This window comes from Spermophilus citellus (genome assembly GCF_964194105.1).
Source record: "Spermophilus citellus genome assembly, chromosome: 10".
Classification (NCBI taxonomy): Eukaryota; Metazoa; Chordata; class Mammalia; order Rodentia; family Sciuridae; genus Spermophilus; species Spermophilus citellus.
This window is the reverse complement of record NC_138197.1, coordinates 137904426-137922722: the sequence shown is the minus strand read 5'-3', so window position 1 is coordinate 137922722 and position 18297 is coordinate 137904426. Positions and strand designations below refer to the sequence as shown.

Genomic DNA, 18297 nt, shown 5'->3' with positions numbered 1-18297 from the left:
AGCAGCCTATTTTGTAATGCTCTGTTATGGGTCAGGCTATATGGGCAATGATCAACAGACTCCATTTTATCCTCAGACTCCATATCCTGAAAGAAATACTTCTCCTATGGGAAAGACCTGCCTCTGTACTCATTAATATTTACCTACCATAGCATACTTTAACACAAACTGTCAATTCTTATACAAAGTAAAACTGTTCTCTTTTGGTCCCATTTTTCTTGGGCAATGTACCCTGACAGAGATTGTCTAGTAACCATTAGTAGTAACCATTAGTAATTATTCTCTAACTTGTACTCAACTGGGGTTATTTTGACATACTTCCCTTTTGCTTGCTTGCTGCAATGGCAACATGGAACATCCATTGCATTGTTTCATTAACTGATCAATTCAGCTTCTGTACCCTGCTTGCTTGCAGCTACTTCAACCTGGATGTGGTTTTTGCCTTTAAATACCCTAAAATGTTGAAGTTCAAGGCTGTTTTTTGCAGAGACAACTTGGTCCTGTAGGAAGCAGTCCCAGCCAGTCAGAATAAAGACTCTTCAATTTGGACAAAACTGGGACTTGGTGTGTTTTCTGAGTGACCTGCCCCACAACATAACCACCAACATGCAAATGTCATCCACAGAAGAACAGGTAAGCAACTGTCAGCCACCCACAGGGACACAGGTGGCTCTGAGGCATCTGTCCTACCCTGGCAACAGCAAGTTCATCTGTGTTCTAATAATTGTATTATTTCAGCAAGCAGAGGATGTGATGTGGGGGCTACTACCCTTTCCTCATATTCCCTAATTCTTCCCTCACTGAGCACCTGCCTAGTCCTGGTGGCCACTAATGGAGATAGGACAAGTGTGGTGGAGGTGATCCTCTCTCCACTGGAGAACCTCAGACCATCCCATCACATTTCTCCATCCCACCCCCTCTCTCTGCAACCCATAACCTGTATTCCCAGTCTGGAGGCCTTAATCTCTCCACAGAGGACCCCAGACCATTCCACCACAATGTCCAACCTGTCTCTGTGGTCTCCTACTTGTTTTCCCATCTTTGAACTTGGTCTATCTCTCCAAAGGGGACCCCAGATGACACCTTCACATTTTCAACCTCATCTCTGCAGTTCCCCAGAGACCTTGGTCATCTCTGCTGCATCTTCAATAGTACATAGCTTTGATGTCATCAAGAGCAGTTTCTTACCTAGGCTGTTAAAGACCCTCCCCAGCCTGTTCTTTTATTAGAAGGCAAAACTGCTAATTTTGAAAGATGTAGGCAGGAACTATTAGAGTTTTCAGAAATCCTTGAGGAAGGCTTTATCTGCATATTCTGAGATGGCAAGTCTACAAATCAGGCAGTATCCAACCTCATGTCCTGCAGAAATGCTTATCTAGGCTGAAGGCTCTTGGGGCTTACCTCTGGGGACCATAAATCAGGAGTCAATGGTGGAAGCACTGTCACCAGGAAGCTGCCCACCTCTGCCAGCTCATCACTTGGGCCTGGACCCTTCTCCAGGAACACTCTGGTGATGGCTGTTGCATGGGTGGGTAAATCCTGTAAGGAAAGAAAATCCACAACCCACTGGAGGGAGGAGGGAGCATAGTTCTTATGCAGTATAACACAACTTCAAGTAGGGAGGCAGACATGGCATCCAGCCCAGCTATCCCAGGCCACCTGAGCCAAGTTCATCACTGCTGTGCCCCAGCCTCCCTCTCTAAACCCTGGTCTCCAACTAAGGAAGGAGGGGAACTGAGCAGGAGAGATGGCCCCACTGCCTGAGGGGATGACAGCACCTGGCAGCCAGTGGCCTGGAAATTGTGTTTGTCCTAGGAGATCTGTGCTGGAAATGCTATATGCCTGGGGATTGTGGTTCTGTAGATTATGATTTGGGGTCATCTGGCATTAGTGGTTGTGGTTGAATGTGACAGGTTTTGTTGGTCCTAATGGCTCAGCAATGGGTGAGTTTTAGGACAATGACCAGATCTGAGGGCAACAGCAGACATCCTTGTTTTGATTCTGCAGAAAAGAGGCTTTATCTCATTTACCCAAATTTCCAGTGAGAAAGAGGGTCATTGATCAGTTGTCCCCTGTGTAGAGATTGGCTGAGGTGCATCACCCCCACTTACCACATGGTAAGAGCCTCCAGGACCCTACTTCTCATCAGGTCAGTGACCTCCCTTCTGTCACCCTGGCTCTTGACCACTTGAACCGAGCTTGGCTGTGGTTCACCCTGACCCTGATTATCAGCACTTCACTCTCTTTGTACCTCAATGTCACCCTCAATCTCTCTTAGAAGCACAGTGGGCACCTGCCCCCAGGTTCTCTCAGTCATTTTTCAACCTTTACTCTCCTTATACCCCAAATGCTAGAGAGCACCCAATGCTCCAAGGATTCTCCACAATAAGCAGGCACATCATAGATTACCTTACCCACAATCTGAAGTGGCAGATACTGCCAGGATCCCATGTAGAAATCAGCAAAGGGCAAATATTAACCCAACCCCTAGCCCTTGCCCTAATCCTAGCCCTAACCCTAACTGCTCAGAATTCTCAGGGTACCAGGGCAAGCATGAGGCATTCATCTTTATGTGACTACTAGCAGAGGTATGTGGGCAAAACTCAGAATTATATCAACCATGATGCCAAGGGGCAGAAGTTGTCAGAGCCCTCCTCTTATAGTGAGTGGGCTAAACACAGGACTATATTACCCACAATTCTAATTGGAAAAAAACCACCAGGATCCCTAGAAGATAATCGGCAAAATGCTAAACATTTTATTTAATCCCAGAGGTTTGGGAGGCTGAGGTTGAAGGATTACAAGTTCAAAGCTGGCCTTAGCAATTTAGTGAGGCCCTAAGCAACTTAACAAGACCCTGTCTCAAAAAATAAAAAGTTTGGAGATGTGGCTCAGTGCTTAAGCACCCCTGGGTTCAATCCCTAGTACCAAAACAAACCCTAAACTTACCATAGCCCTAATACTGGCCCTATCAATACTCAGAATCCTCAGGGCACCAGGGTATATGGCTTTCAGTTTCCATGGGATTCCTGACAGAGGTGAGAGGGCAAAACTCACAATAACATTACCCATAATTGTTGCATTTCTCATGACTAAAACACTTAGGGTCACTCCAGGTAAACTGAACTGGGTTGCATGAAGTAATCACACAAGAGACAGAGAAACTTTTTTCTTTTGGTCCTGTGAAGGCTCCTCTGACCTTAGGGGTTCATGGAAAGAGAGAGAGAACATGTGCTAAACCCTGTAATTGGAGAGAAGTCATTCAAATGATGCAAGTGGTCAGGTTTCAGGGGGTTGAGTGTGGCTTCATGATGTCTGCTGTCAGCAGGTTGACTGACAGCTAGAAAGGCCATGCTCAAAAGCATGGCCTTTTTATAGGGAGTTTCCATGGAACATTCTATCCCAAACAGGGCAAAGGGGTAGTGTTACAAAAGAATAGGTGAGTGTAGCTCAACCTCAGGGGTATGCCTACTCAGAAGACTGGCCTTGCTATCTGAGTGGGGGAAAAGACCGAGTCATGAGTCATGGCACTACCATGCCAGACTACAGTGATCTTTCAGATCCTTGTGGTGCATCAGGACTGGAAGGCATGGTAGCTCAATGTGGCTCCCCACATATTCCCCCTTTCTTAATATTTAAATACAATTGGGGAATTATATCTTTTAGTCACTGGATTCTTGGTCCGAAGTCATCATGATCTACTATTGAAACACAAAAGGAATTAGTAGAAAACATATTATCTCAATGAAACACCATGTGGACTGTTTCAGCATATTTAGGATTAAAGTCATTTAATTAACTTTGGAAGATCCAGGTTATTATTATTATTTTGCCAATGCTTATTAGAAGATTCTTAATCTTTTCCCAATTTTATTGGGAAGCATTCTGTTTGGCCATAGTAACATAGACATTTTTATTTGGCATGGCATTTAGGCCTTTCCACAAACCATAGAGCAGAGAGCTCATTCACAATATTTATTACAGTGGCTTTTTAGAGCATTTTACCTTTGTTCCAATACTTCCATCAGCACTTATCTGACTATGAAAAATCTTGGAAGTAATTTAAGTCAAATATTAAGAAAATCAATATAAGTTTTAAGATATAACCACAAGAAATATTGTAGAAGCAAGGAATAATATTTAAAGTATCACTTCAAGGATCATGATATCAAGAGCTTGCCTAGGTCTGGTTAATTGGCATGCACCTGTTTTAAAGCCTGAACATTAACTTCAGCATATAATAGATCTGAAATATTAGCTAGAAATAACTAGAGATAACAATAATATAAGTTGTATTTTTCATCCTTACTCTTAATTCTCACATTTAAGGAGTTTCTTAGGTCTGTCAGTAATATAAATATTCTGAAGGTTGGAGTCAAACATCAAAACATCTTTTTGGATGCCATCTCACTGAGAGTTTAAAGTTTCTAGGAGTTATGGCATCCTCATGTAATTGTTCTTGTCTATTCTAGGAGACCAGCCTAAAATATATACTTTATTTCTAGATATCTTGTGTTGTACTGACAAGACATGCACAATCCATCCACTTAGAAAAGGTATCAACTTCTATTGTAGAAATATTAGGGCAATAATACATTGGTGGATATTCTATTAAATAACTGTCTTGAATAGGAAAAAAAATCTATTTCATTAATTTTTCTGACAATTGTCTAGATAAGTAAATGTAGTCTTAATCTTAGAGACCAGCATGATTGGCTGGTTTAGGTTTCTTATATGCTGTCTTTTTCTCAAATGATACTTCCAGACATCCTGTTTACCATAGGATCAACGTATAGGTGTAATTGACCACTACAGTCAGTGAAGACAGAATTAGACAGGCAGTCAGTATAGATTGAGTCAGGTCAGGTCAAGGAGGCCAATTTTGAGTGAGTCTGGGAAGTTGGAGACTGTCCCCTGAGGGATCTTATCAAGAACCTGCCTCTGCTCTAACCTGTTGCCAAGGTAACCTGTCCCAGGAATTTGCCCTCCCTACAGGGAGCTATATGGTTGTTAACATGTCCAGGACTACTCTACACTGCTCTTCCCTCTTCAGCCCACCTTTTTTCCACCTTTTGACCCACCCACTGAGCATTCCTGGGCCTAGTCACTATAAAGGAAGGAGAAAGATAGGGGTGGGGGGAAGGCAGGAGAACAAAGAAAGCCTATGTCATATAAAAAGGGCAGAACACCTTGTTTCTTGGGATACCAGCTATGACCCCCTTCTCCCTCATGGGAGAAGTCTATGTTACCCCTTTTTAAATAAACCCTGGTTCATATGCTTATCTCAGCATGCTTCTCTAATGTTCAAACTTCATGGGGAAGCAGGACTTGCCACCCAATAACTAGTGGTATCATCAGTACAATTAATCTAGTTTCATTGGTGGACTTTCCAGTCCACACTGCAATGTACAGTAAAATGGACCTGAGAAATGGATCCATAGAAGTCTCTTCATAATTTTTACTGACCTGACAAGCTCATGAATCTACATGGCTATAAATTCTGCAACTGAAAATTTACCTTCCTGCGCCAGGTTTCTCAGTCATTATCATTATGACAGGTTTAAACTTTATTTTTTGAAATCTGATTAATTTAATGAATCATTTTAGTAACAATAAGACTCTCAGTATCACAATTTAAGAAAATTTTTGAAATATTTGTAAGATGTACTGTGTGCCTGTGGAGTCCTGTTTTCCCCCTTTTCTTTATTTAATAAAATTGATTAAAGGCCTGGTGTAAATTCTAATATATTAATATATGAATCTGGATCTCTTGGAAATCTCCCTGAATTTATTTTGGTCTATATTGTTTGAGAGGTTTCCTTTGATTATAGTTTCTGGTAGGTAAAATTTTAAGGCCTTCTCTTAAGAGTAATTAAGGCTAGATATGAAAATGAGATACCTTTTATTGATTATTGTAATTTCCCAATATATAGAGAGTTAATTTATTCTAACAATTTAGAAAGAACCATTAACCTCTTTCTGAGACAAGGTCTTAAAATATCTCTATGTTTCAGAATATTATCCTTTAATTAGGTGTCTCTTAATTGTCTTTTAGAACATATGATTAAGGTTACTTCCCAGTGTAGAGAATGATAAATAAACCTTATCATATTTTTTTACAGATAATAGGTCCAGTCAGAGAACTTATAAAGTACCAATGAATTTTCAACACGGTTTGTAACCATTATTGCTCAAAACTAAAATACAACTTTAATTTGGAAAACCTCAGTCCTAATAAAATGTTCTCCCAAATCTCATAATTTTCCAAGAAACAAAGTAACATTTAGGATCAGCAGTGTCTTTGAATCAATCAAATTTAGTAACCAAGGAGAATTGTCAAAATTGGGATCTAAGTCAGCAGTTTAATATATTTAGTGTTTAATTCAGGATATGAATTTATTGAAAAAATTAATCCTTGCCTTAAACAGTAGAAATAATTAGGCAATAAAGTCCTTCCTTAAAGAAAATAAACTTAACATTTTAATATGTCTTCATCATGTCTAAATATGGATAAAATATTAGCTCATATCAGCATAGTAAAATCAGGAAAATAGCCTGAAATATTCTTAAATTAATCAGTTAAAATTCTTATAGTCAGTCTAGTACATATAAATCTTTTTCTCAATTGTTTTAACTTTCTATATGATCTGTCTTTCTAGATAATGATATAAAGATCTATTTAGGAAAATATCTTTATCATTAAAACCTAGAATAGAAAGACATTGTTTTACCCAGAGATGATTTTTTTCTTCTTCTGAGGATGTCCAATGTGTGCTTCTTCTCTGTTAAAGCATCTTCTTTTCTTTTAAAACTTTTCCTGGTTATACTTTGGAACAATTTCTGAAAACTTTTGAATCAAAACAAGTTATCATACCTTGATAAGAAAAAAATATCTTAATGAAAATATAGTTAAAGTACTTGGATATTTCTGTAGACAGAATTATATCTGTTTATCATCTAATACAGTTTGTATACTAATATGAGATTACTTGATTGTTGTTTGACTCTTGAAAAAAATATTATAGTAAAATACATTTATCTCAAATATCTGCAATTAAAAGGCAGAGCATCGGATAAATGCATGTATAAGAAATGCATAAATTATGTGTTTTATATTGAAGAAAAACAATTAGATAAACATGTATTAACTAAACAATTAGACACTTAGACAACTAGAGTGCTCTGGAAGGGAACCCATGGGCACGCCTAGAGACGAGGCCCACAAGGGTTTCCCACATGGCCTCTCCTAGGGCTGTTCTGAGGAGAGGGGAGCTCTGCCCTATCTGTGGAATGACCCATGTTGTCCATCAGCCAGGGTTCCTATGCTCAGCTCTGAGGAGAAAGCTCCCTCCTCAGCCTGAGGCCCAGACAGCATCCAAGGTGGACCCAGGCCCCGCCCTCAGCCTCCCACTATGGTAATCACCTGAAACTTTGCTTGGAGTGGAGATGCCCCATGGGAGGGGAGACACCCTGCTGGGAGGGAAGACACCCCCTCTAAGGGAGTCACACCCCCTCTAGGGGTGACACTCCTCCTAAGGGAGAGACACCAGCTGACAGGGAAGCCAACCCCTGGGAGGGGAGATACCCATATGTGAGGGGAGATGCATGCCCCCACAAACCCAGACAACACCCTATGGAAGAGAAACACCCTGCTAGAAGGGGAGACACCCCTAGGACTGGAGCCACCCCCTAGAAGTAAAGACACCCTGCTATGAGAGCAGAGGCCCCCACTGTAAGGCAGACACCTCCATGGGATGGGGAGACACCCTGCTGGGAAGGGAGAAGCTCCTGCTGGAAGGGAAGCATCCTGGGCTTCTGGGGACTCTGCTTCTTCCTCCACCTGGAAATGTTCCTACTGCTGTCCCTAGGTCTGGCTGTACATTCTGTGGCATAAGGAGGAATGAAATCTCTATAGAGCAGAGAAGGGAGTCCAGGAGCCATCTCCCAGCACCCCAGCCTGATCCCCCAGGTCAGGCCTACTGTGGCCAGGGGCCAGGCAGCCACAGTGAGCCCTTCTTCACTCCTGTGCCCAAGGGCAGAGGCCAGAAAAGGGCCATCACAGAGGCCTCTGGAAGTGATCTTTGACAAGGGTGACAGAAGCCGACTTTAGGATCAGGGGTGTGAAGAAAAGCAGTGAAATCCCAGCCTATGGTGGCCAGTCTAGGAGTTGGGAAACCTGAACTCCGACCAAGCCCCAGCAGATTCTGGAAGCTGAAGGCTTCACCTGCCCCCTGCCTCGAGTGTCCCAAGAGACATACTTATCCCACTAGGGTGCCTAGGCCAGGCATCTCCTCTAGGCTGACCTGAGGATGGAATCCTGGGGATCGCTAGAGACATGATCCATGAGGGTTCCCAGCCTGGCATTTCCAAAGGCTCCTCTGAGAAGAGGAAACCCAGACATCCCTAGAGACATGACCCACCAGGGTCCCCAGGCCTGACATCTCCCCCAGGCTGCTCTGAGGAAAGGGAACCCCATGTGTCCCTAGAGAATTGGCTGAGTATGTACCCAAGCCAGGATTCTTCCTCAGGCTGGTCTGAGGAGAGGAACCCAGGGCATCCATAGAGATATAGCCAAGAGGGTCTCCAGGCCTGGCATCTCCCCCAGGCTGCTCTCTGAGGGTACCCCTGGGATACTCTTAGAGATGTGGACTGAGAGGTTTTTCTGGCTTGTCATCTATTCTGGCTGCTCTGATGAGAGGGGGACTCTGCCCTCCTTGTGGGGTGACCCACCTTGTCCAGCAGTCAGGGTTTCTCTGCTCAGCTCTGAGAAGAAAGCTCCCTACTCAGCCTGAGAGTGACAGAGATTCCAAGATGGCAACCAGTACCCGTCCTCAGCCCCTCTGCCTGCAAAACTCACCTGAATCTTGGCTGGCAGTAGAGATGCCCCCTAAGAAGGGAGACACACTGCAAGGAGGAGAGATGCTCACCCCCATGACCCCAGATGCCCCCCCCAGCAAAGAGAGACACTTTTCTGGGAGGGGAGACACCCCTGGGAGTGGAGTAAGCCCCTGGGATTGGAGACATCCCACTAGGAGGGGAGAAGCCCCAACTATATGGGAGATGGTGGCTCTGTTGTCTCTAGCTCTGAGAAGAGGAAGAGTCTGCCCTTCTTGTGGAATGACTCACTTTTTACAGCAGTCAGTGTTCCTCTGCTCAGCTCTGAGAAGAAAGCTCCCTACTCAGACTGAGGGTGACACAGAACCCCATGTGTACCTAGAGACATGGCCTTCCTGGGATGTGAAGACATCCTGCAGAGAGGGAAAAAGCTCCCACTTGGAGGGGAGCTGCTGGGGCTTCCTGGGGACTCTGCTTCTTCCTCTACCTCAGGAGTTACTGGATGAAACCTACTCCCACTGCAGTATCTAGACCTGGCTTGGTTGTCTCTACACCAAGAGGAGTGGAATCTCTAGAGAGAACAAAAAGGAGTCTGGGAGTCACTTCCCTGCACCCCAGCCAGTCCAAAACCAGATCAGGCCTGCTGAGACCAGCGGCCAGACAGGCACATGGAGCCCTGCTTCACTCCTGTGCCCAAGGAGAGAGGCCAGTAATGGGCCACCACAGAGGCCTCTTGGAAGTGAATTTTTGACACAGGGTGACATAACCCAACTTTGTGGCATCAGAGGTTTGAAGAAAAGTAGTGAAATCCTAGCCCATGGTGGCCACTCTCAAGGTTGGGAAAACCTGAACTCACCAAGCCTCAGTGGCTTCCTCCCCAGAGTGTCCCTAGAGATGTGGCTCACCAGGGATCCAGGCCTGGCACCTCCCCCTGGCTGCTCTGAGGAAAGGTAAGCTGAAGTGTCCATAGTCCCCAGGCCAGACATCTCCCTGAGGTTGCTCTGAGGAGAGGGAACCTTGGGATTCACTAGAGATGTAGCCCACCAGCGTGGCCAGGCCTGGTGACTCCCCCAGATGGCTCTGATGAGAGGGAACCCTGGGTGTCCATAGAGACATCACTCACCATTGTCCCCAGGCCTGGCATCTCTTCTAAGCTGCTCTGAGAAGAGTACCCCCGGCATCGCTAGAGATGTGCTCAAGAAGGCCCCAGGTCTGGTGTCTCCTCAGGCTGCTCTGAGGAGAGTGAACCCCAGGATGTACCTAGAGTCATGGCCAAGAGTGTCCCCAGGCCTGGCATCTTCCCGAGGTGGTTCTGAGGAAATGAAACCCGGCAGCCCTGTAGACCTGGCCCACCAGGGTCCCCAGGTCTGGCATCTCTCCCAGGCTGCTCAGGGAGGAAACCCAGGGGCACACCTAGAAATGAGGTCCATGAGGGTTTCCCAGCTGGTGAGCCCTGAGGCTGCTCGGAGGAGAGGGGACCTCTGCCCTCCCTGTGGAATGACCCATGTTGTCCAGCAGAAAGGGTTCCTCTGTTCAGCTCTGAGGAGAAAGCTCCCTCCTCAGCCTGAGGCCCAGACAGCACCCAAGGTGGCACCCAGGCCCCGCCCTCAGTCCCCCACTATGCTACTCACCTGAAGCTTGGCTGGGAGTGGAGATGCCCCCTAGGAGGGGAAACACCCTGTTGCTAGGGGAGACAACCCTCTAGGGGAGTCACACCACTCTAGGGGAGAGACACCTGCTGAGAGGGAAGCCAACCCCTGGGAGGGGAGATTCCCTGCTGGGAGGGGAGATGCTTGCCCCACCAACCCAGACAACCCCTAGGGAAGAGAGACACTCTGCAGGGAGGGGAGACACTCCTGGGAGTGGAGCCACCCCCTAAAAGTGGAGACCCTGCTGGGAGGGGAGATGCCCTGCTGGGAGGACAGAGGCCCCCACACTAGGGGAGACAATTCCCTGGGATGGGGAGACACCCTGCTGGGAGGGGAGAAACTCCTGCTGGAAGGGGAGCATCCTAGGCTTCCTGGGTTACTCTGCCCCCTGCCTTGAATGTCCCAATAGCCCACCAGGGTGTCTAGGCCTTGAGTCTCCCATAGGCTGACCTGAGGAGGGAACCCTGGGTATAGCTAGATACCCTTAACCCCAGGAGTGTTCCCTAGGCTGACACTAGGTCTGGTTGTGCTGTTGGTGGCATGAGGAGGAGTGAAATCTCTAGAGAGCAGAAAAGGGAGTTCAGGAGCCACCTTCTTGCACCCCAGCCTGTCCTCCACCAGGTCAGGCCTGCTGCGGCCAGGGCCAGGCATCCACAGTGAGCCCTTCTTCACTCCTGCGCTCAAGGGCAGAGGCCAGAAAGGGGCCACAAGAGAGGCCTCTGGAAGTGGTCTTTGACACAGGTGACAGAAGCCCATTTTAGGATAAGAGGTGTGAAGAAAAGCAGTGAATTCCCAGCCCATGGTGGCCAGTCTAGGAGTTAGGAAACCTGAACTCTGACCAAACCCTAGCAGCTTCTGGAAATTACAGGCTGTCCCTGCCCCCTGCCTCGAGTGTCCCAAGAGACATACTTAGCACACCAGGGTGCCTAGGCCTGGCATCTCCCCTAGGCTGATCTAAGGAGGGAACCCCAGGCATTGCTAGAGACATGGTCCATGAGGGTCCCCAGCCTAGCATTTCTGAAGGCTCTTCTGAGGAGAGGAAACCTAAGCATCCATAGAGATGTGGCCCACCAGGGTCCCCAGGCCGGACATCTCCTTGAGGCTGCTCTGAGGAAAGGGAACCCCATGTGTCCCTAGAGACATGGCTAAGAGTGTCCCCAAGCCAGGAATCTTCCTCAGGCTGGTCTGAGGAGAGGTACCCCAGGCATCTGTAGATTTGTAGCCAAGAGGGTCTCCAGGCCTGGCATATCCCCCAGGCTATTCTCCGTGGGTACCCCCAAGATCCCCTAGTTATGTGGTCCATGAGAGTTTTCTGCCTTGTCATCTTTTCTGGCTGCTCTGATGAGAGGGGGACTCTGCCCTCCTTGTGGAATGACCCACCTTGTCCTGCAGTAAGGGTTCCTCTGCTCACCTCTGAGAAGAAAGCTCCCTACTCACGATGAGGGTGACACAGTTTCCAAGATGGCAACTATTTCCCACCCTCAGCCCCTCTGCCCACAAAACTCACCTGAATCTTGGCTGGGAGTGGAGATGCCCCCTAAGAGGGGAGACACACTGCTGGGAGGAGAGAAGCCCACCCCCATTACCCCAGATGCCCCCCAACAAAGAGAGACACTTTGTTGGGAGTGGGACACCCCTGGGAGTGGAGCAAGCCCCTGGGATTGGAGACACCCTGCTAGGAGGGGAGAAGCCACCACCACAGTGGATATGCCTTCCTGGGATGTAAAGATAATCTGCAGAGACGGGAAAAGCTCCCACTTGGAGGGGAGCTGCTGGGGCTTCCTGGGGACTCTGCTTCTTCCTCCACCTCAGGAGTTACTGGATGAAACCTGCTCCCACTATAGTATCTAGGTATGGCTCTGTTGTCTCTAGCACCAAGAGGAGTGGAATCTCTAGAGAGAACAAAAGGGAGTCCAGGAGCCACCTCACTGCACCCAAGGCAGTTTTCTTCCAGATCAGGCCTGTAGTGGCCAGGGGCCAGGCAGCCACATGGAGCCCTACTTCACTCCTGTGCCCAATGGCAGAGGCCAGCAATGGGCCACCACAGAGGCCTCTCAGAAATGGTCTTTGACACAGGGGGACATAAGCCAACTTTGTGGGATCAGAGGTTTGAAGAAAAACAGTGAAATCCTAGCCCATGGTGGCCGCTCTCAAGGTTGGGAAAACCTGAACTCACCAAGCCTCAGCAGCTTCCTGCCCAGGGTGTCCCTAGATATGTGGCTCACCAGGGACCCAGGCCTGGCACCTCCCCCTGGCTGCTCAGAGGAAAGGGAAGCCGAGGTGTCCATAGAAATGTGAAGAGCGTCCCCAGGCCAGACGTCTCCTCCTGGTTGCATGGAAGAGAGGGAACCTTGAGATTCCCTAGAGATGTAGCCCACCAGGGTGGCCAGGCCTTGCATCTCCCCCAAGACTGCTCTGATGAGAGGGAACCCTGGGCATCCCTAGAGACATCACTCACCATTGTCCCCAGGCCTGGTATCTCTTCTAAGCTGCTCTGAGAAGAGTACCCCCAGCATTGCTAGAGACGTGGTCATGAGAGTCCCAGGCCTGGTGTCTCCTCATGCTGCTCTGAGGAGAGGAAACCCCAGGGTGTACCTAGAGTCATAGCCAAGAGTGTCCCTAGGCCTGGCATTTCCCTCAGCCTGTTCAGATGAGAGGAACCCTGGCATTCCTGGGGACTTGGCCCACCAGGGTCCACAGGCCTAGCATCTCTCCACAGGTGCTCAGAGAGGGAACCCAGGGGCACACCTTTGATGAGGTCCATGAGAGTTTCCCAGCCTGGCATGTCCTGGGGCTGCTCTGAGGAGAGGGGAGCTCTGCCATCCTTGTGGAATGACCCACCTTGTCCAGCAGTCAGGGTTCCTCTGCTCAGCTCTGAGGAGAAATCTCCCTCCTCATCCTTAGGGGCAAACAGCATCCAAGGTGGCACCCAGGCCCCACCCTCAGTCCCCCACTGTGCTACTCACCTGAAGCTTGGCTGGGAGTGGAGATGCCCCCTAGGAGGGGAGATACCATGCTGCAAGGGGAGACACCCCCTCTAGGGGAGTCACCCCCTCTAGGGGAGTCAATCCCCTTTAGGTGAGAGACACCTGCTGAGAGGGAATACCCCTTGTGGGGAGATTCCCTGCTGGGAGGGGAGATGCTTGCCCCCACCAACCCAGACAACCCCTAGGGAAGAGAGACACTCTGTTAGAATGGGAGACAACCCTGGGAGTGGAGCCAGCACATAGAAGTGAATCCACCCTGCTGGGAAGGGAGACATCCTACTGGGAGGGCAGAGGCCCCCACTCTAAGGAAGAAACCTCCCTGGAATGGGGAGACACCCTACTAGGAGAGGAGAAGCTCCCTCTGGGAGAGGAGCATCCTGGGCTTCCTGAGGACTCTGCTTCTTCCTCCACCCCAGGAGTGTTCCCACTGCTGTCACTACATCTGGCTGTGCTTTCTGTGGCATGAGAAGTGAAATCTCTAGAGAGCAAAAAAGGGAGTCCAGGAGCCACCTCCATGCACCCCAGCCTGTCCCCCACCAGTCAGACCTGCTGTGGCCAGGGGCCCGGCAGCCACAGTGAGCCTTTCTTCACTCCTGTGCCCAAGGGCAGAGGCCAGAAAGGGGCCACCAGTGAGTCCTCTGGAAGTGGTCTTTGATACAGGGTGACAGATACCCACTTTAGGATCAGGGGTGTGAAGAAAAGCAGTGAAATCCCAGCCCATGGTGGCCAATCTAGGAGTTGGGAAACCTGAACTCTGACCAAGCCCCAGCAGCTTCTGGGAGCTGCAGGCTGCACCTGTCCCCTGCCTTGAGTGTCCCAAGAGACATACTTAGCCCACCAGGGTGCCTAGCCCTGCATCTCCCCTAGGCTGACCTGAGGAGGGAACCCTGGGCATCATTAGAGATGTGGTTCATGAGGGTCCCCAGCCTGGCAATTCTGAAGACTCCTCTGAGGAGAGAAAACCCTGGCATCTCTAGAGATGTGGCCCACCAGGGTCCCCCAACCTGATGTCTCCCCCAGGCTGCTCTGATGAGAGGGGGACTCTGTCCTCCTTGTGGAATGACCCACCTTGTCCAGCAGTCAGGGTTCCTCTGCTCAGCTCTGAGAAGAAAGCTCCCTACTCAGCCTGATGATGACACTGTTTCCAAGATGGCAAACAGTTCCTGCCCTCAGCCCCTCTGCCCAAAAAACTCACCTGAATCTTGGCTGGCAGTGGAGATGCCCCCTAAGAGGGGAGACACACTGCAGGGAGGAAAGATGTTCACCCCCATGACCCCAGATGCTCCCCCCAGCAAAGAGAGACACTTTGCTGGGAGGGAAGAAACCTTTGAGAGTGGAGCAAGCCCCTGGGATTGGAGCCACCCTGCTAGGAGGGGAGAAACCCCAACCATAGGGGAGGTGGTGGCACTGTTGTCTCTAGCTCTGAGGAGAGGGAGAGTCTGCTCTTCTTGTGGAATGACCCATATTTTCCATCAGTCAGTGTTCCTCTGCTCAGCTCTGAGAAAAAACCTCCCTACTCAGACTTAGGGTGACACAGAACCCCACGTGTCCCTAGAGACATGGCCTTTCCGGGATGTGAAGACATCCTGCAGAGAGGGAAAAAGCTCCCACTTGGAGGGGAGCTGTCTGGGCTTCCTGGGGACTCTGCTTCTTCCTCCACCTCAGGAGTTACTGGATGAAACCTGCTCCCACTATATTATCTAGGTCTGGCTCTGTTGTCTCTAGCACCAAGAGGAGTGGAATCTCTAGAGAGAACAAAAGGGAGTCCAGGAGCCACCTCCCTGCACCCCAGGCAGTCCTCCACCAGATCAGTCCTGCTGCTGCCAGGGGCCAGGCAGCCACATGGAGCCCTCCTTCACTCTTGTGCCCAAGGACAGAGGCCAGGACTGGGCCACCACAGAGGCCTCTTGTAAGTGGTTTGACACAGGATGACATAACCCAACTTTGTGGCATCAGAGGTTTGAAGAGAACCAGTGAAATCCTAGCCCATGGTGGCCTACTCTCAAGGTTGGGAAAACCTGAACTCACCAAGCCTCAGTGGCTTCCTGCCCAGAGTGTCCCTACATATATGGCTCACTGGGGACCCAGGCCTGGCACCTCCCCCTGGCTGCTTTGAGGAAAGAGAAGCCGAGGTGTCCATAGAGATGTGAAGAGGGTCCCCAGGCCAGACATCTCCTCCTGGCTGCTCTGAGGAGAGGGAACCTTGGGATTCCCTAGAGATGTATCCCATGGGGCTGGGGATGTGGCTCAAGTAGTCGTGCACTCAACTGGCATGCGTGCAGCCCAGGTTCAATCCTCAGTAACACATACAAACAAAGATGTTGTGTCCACCGAAAACTACAAAATAAATATTTTTAAAAATTCTCTCTCTCTCTCTTTCTCTCTCTCTCTCTCTCTCTCTCTCTCTCTCTCTCTCTCTCTCTTAAAAAAATGAGAGAGATGTAGCCCACCAGGGTAGCTAGGCCTGGCATCTCCCCCCAGACCCCTCTGATGAGATTGAACCCTGGGCGTCCCTAGAGACATCACTCACCATTGTCCCCAGGCCTGGCGTCTCTTCTAGGCTGCTCTGAAATGATTACCCCTGGCATCACTAGAGATGTGGTCAAGAGGGTCCAGGCCTGGCATCTCCTCATGCTGCTCTGAGGAGAGGGAACCCTGGGGCGTACTTAGAGTCATAGTCAAGAGTGTCCCCAGGGCTGGCATCTCCCACAGGCTGTTCTGAGGAGAGGAACCCCAGCATCCCTGGAGACTTGGCCCACCAGGGTCACCAGGCCTGGCTTCTCTCCCAGGCTGCTCAGGGAGGGAACCCAGGGGCACACCAAGAGATGAGATCCATGAGGGTTTCCCAGCCTGGAGTCTCCTGGGGCTGCTCTGAGAGGGGAGCTCTGCCCTCCCTGTGGAATGACCCACGTTATCCAGCAGTCAGGATTCCTCTGCTCAGCTCTGAGGAGAAAGCTCCCTTTTCAGCCTAAGGGGCAACAGCATCCAAGGTGACACCCAGGCCCTGCCCTCAGCCCCCCACTATGCTACTCACCTGAAGCTTGGCTGGGAGTGGAGATGCCCCCTAGGAGGGGAGACACCTGGCTGCTAGGGGAGACACCCATTCTAGGGGAGTCACACCACTCTAGGGGAGAGATACCTGCTGAGAGGGAAGCTAACCCCTGGGAGGGGAGATTCCCTGCTGGGAGGGGAGATGCTTGCCCCACCAACCCAGACAACCCCTAGGGAAGAGGACACTCTGCTAATAGGGGAGACATCCCTAGGAGTGAAGCCACCCCCTAGAAGTGGAGACACCCTGCTGGGAGGGCAGAGGCCCCCACTCTATGGGAGACACCTCCCTGGGATGGGGATATACCCTGCTGGGAGGGAAGAAGCTCCTGCTGGGTGGGGAGAATCCTGGTCTTCCTGGGGACTCTGCTTCTTCCTCCACACCAGGAGTGTTCCCACTGCTGTCGCTAGGTCTGGTCATGCTGTCTGTGGCATGAGGAGGAGTGAAATCTCTAGAGAGCAGAAAAGGGAGTCCAGGAGCCACCTCCATGCACCCCAGCCTGTCCTCCACCAGGTCAACCCTGCTGTGGCCAGGGACCAGGCAGACACAGTGAGCCCTTCTTCACTCCTTTGCCCAAGGGCAGAGGCCAGAAAGGGGCCACTACAGAAGCCTCTGGAAGTGGTCTTTGACACAGGGTGACAGAAACCTACTTTAGGATCAAGGGTATGAAGAAAAGCAATGAAATCCCATCCCAGGGTGGCCAGTCTAGGAGTTGGGAAACCTGAACTCAGACTAAGCCCCAACAGCTTCTGGGAGCTGCAGGCTGTGCCTGCCCCATGTCTCAAGTGTCCCAAGAGAAGTATGTAGCCCACCAGGGTGCCTAGGCCTGGCATCTCCACTAGGCTGATCTGAGGAGGGAACCCCAGGCATCACTAGAGATGTGGTCCATGAGGGTCCCCAGCCTGGCATTTCCGAAGGCTCCTCTGAGGAGAGAAAACAGGGCATCCCTAGAGACATAGCCCACCAGGGTCCCCAGGCCTGATGTCTCCCCCAGGCTGCTCTGAGGAAAGGGAACCCCATGTGTCCCTAGTCACATGGTCGAGAGGGTCCCCAAGCCAGGCATCTTCCTCAGCCTGGTCTGAGGAGAGGAACCCCAGGCATCTGTATCGATGTAGTTAAGAGGTTCTCCAGGCTTGGCATCTCCTCCAGGCTGCTCTCCTGGGTACCCCCAGGATGCTCTTACAGACATGGCCCGTGAGGGTTTTCTGGATTATCATGTTTTCTGGTTGCTCTGAGGAGAGGGAGACTCTGCCCTCCTTGTGGAATGACCAACCTTGTCCAGCAGTCAGGGTTCCTCTGCTCAGCTCTGAGAAGAAAGCTCCCTACTCAGCCTGAGGGCGACACAGATTCCAAGATGGCAACCAGTTCCCGCCCTCAGCCCCTCTGCCCGCAAAACTCACCTGAATCTTGACTGGCAGTGGAGATGCCCCCTAAGATGGGAGACACGCTGCTGGGAGGAGAGATGCCAACTCCATTACCCTAGAAGCCCCCCTCCCCCAGAATGGGAGACACTTTGCTGGGAGAGAAAACAACTCTGGGAGATGAGCAAGCCCCTAGGATTGGAGACACCCTGCTAGGAGGGGAGAAGCCCCACCACAGGGGAGATGCCTTCCTGGGATGTGAAGACATCTTGCAGAGAGGGGAAAAGCTCCCACTTGGAGGGGAGCTGCCTGGGCTTCCTGGGGACTCTGCTTCTTCCTCCACCTCAGGAGTTACTGGTGAAACCTGTTCCCACTACAGTATCTAGGTCTGGCCTTGTCTCTGGCACCAAGAGGAG

General features: G+C 50.0%; 1 long non-coding RNA gene across 6 annotated transcripts; it reads right to left on the bottom strand.

Annotated features, from left to right (window-relative positions):
* Positions 1 to 8061: 8061 nt before the first annotated feature.
* On the bottom strand, positions 8062 to 13600 carry LOC308657587. 6 transcript variants are annotated; one of them, XR_014023998.1, is made up of 6 exons: positions 13233 to 13600; positions 12943 to 13052; positions 12661 to 12810; positions 10935 to 12376; positions 10467 to 10496; positions 10173 to 10374 (listed from the first exon to the last, which is right to left on the bottom strand). It is a non-coding gene; the product is annotated as an uncharacterized lncRNA (long non-coding RNA). The 6 variants fall into 6 exon arrangements; XR_014023995.1 differs by lacking the exons at positions 10173 to 10374; positions 10467 to 10496; positions 10935 to 12376; positions 12661 to 12810; positions 12943 to 13052 and adding exons at positions 8062 to 8788; positions 8858 to 8904; positions 9127 to 9406; positions 9959 to 10068; XR_014023997.1 differs by lacking the exons at positions 10173 to 10374; positions 10467 to 10496; positions 10935 to 12376; positions 12661 to 12810; positions 12943 to 13052 and adding exons at positions 8062 to 8788; positions 8858 to 9406; positions 9959 to 10068 and having other exon boundaries at positions 13233 to 13358; positions 13451 to 13600.
* Positions 13601 to 18297: the final 4697 nt, after the last annotated feature.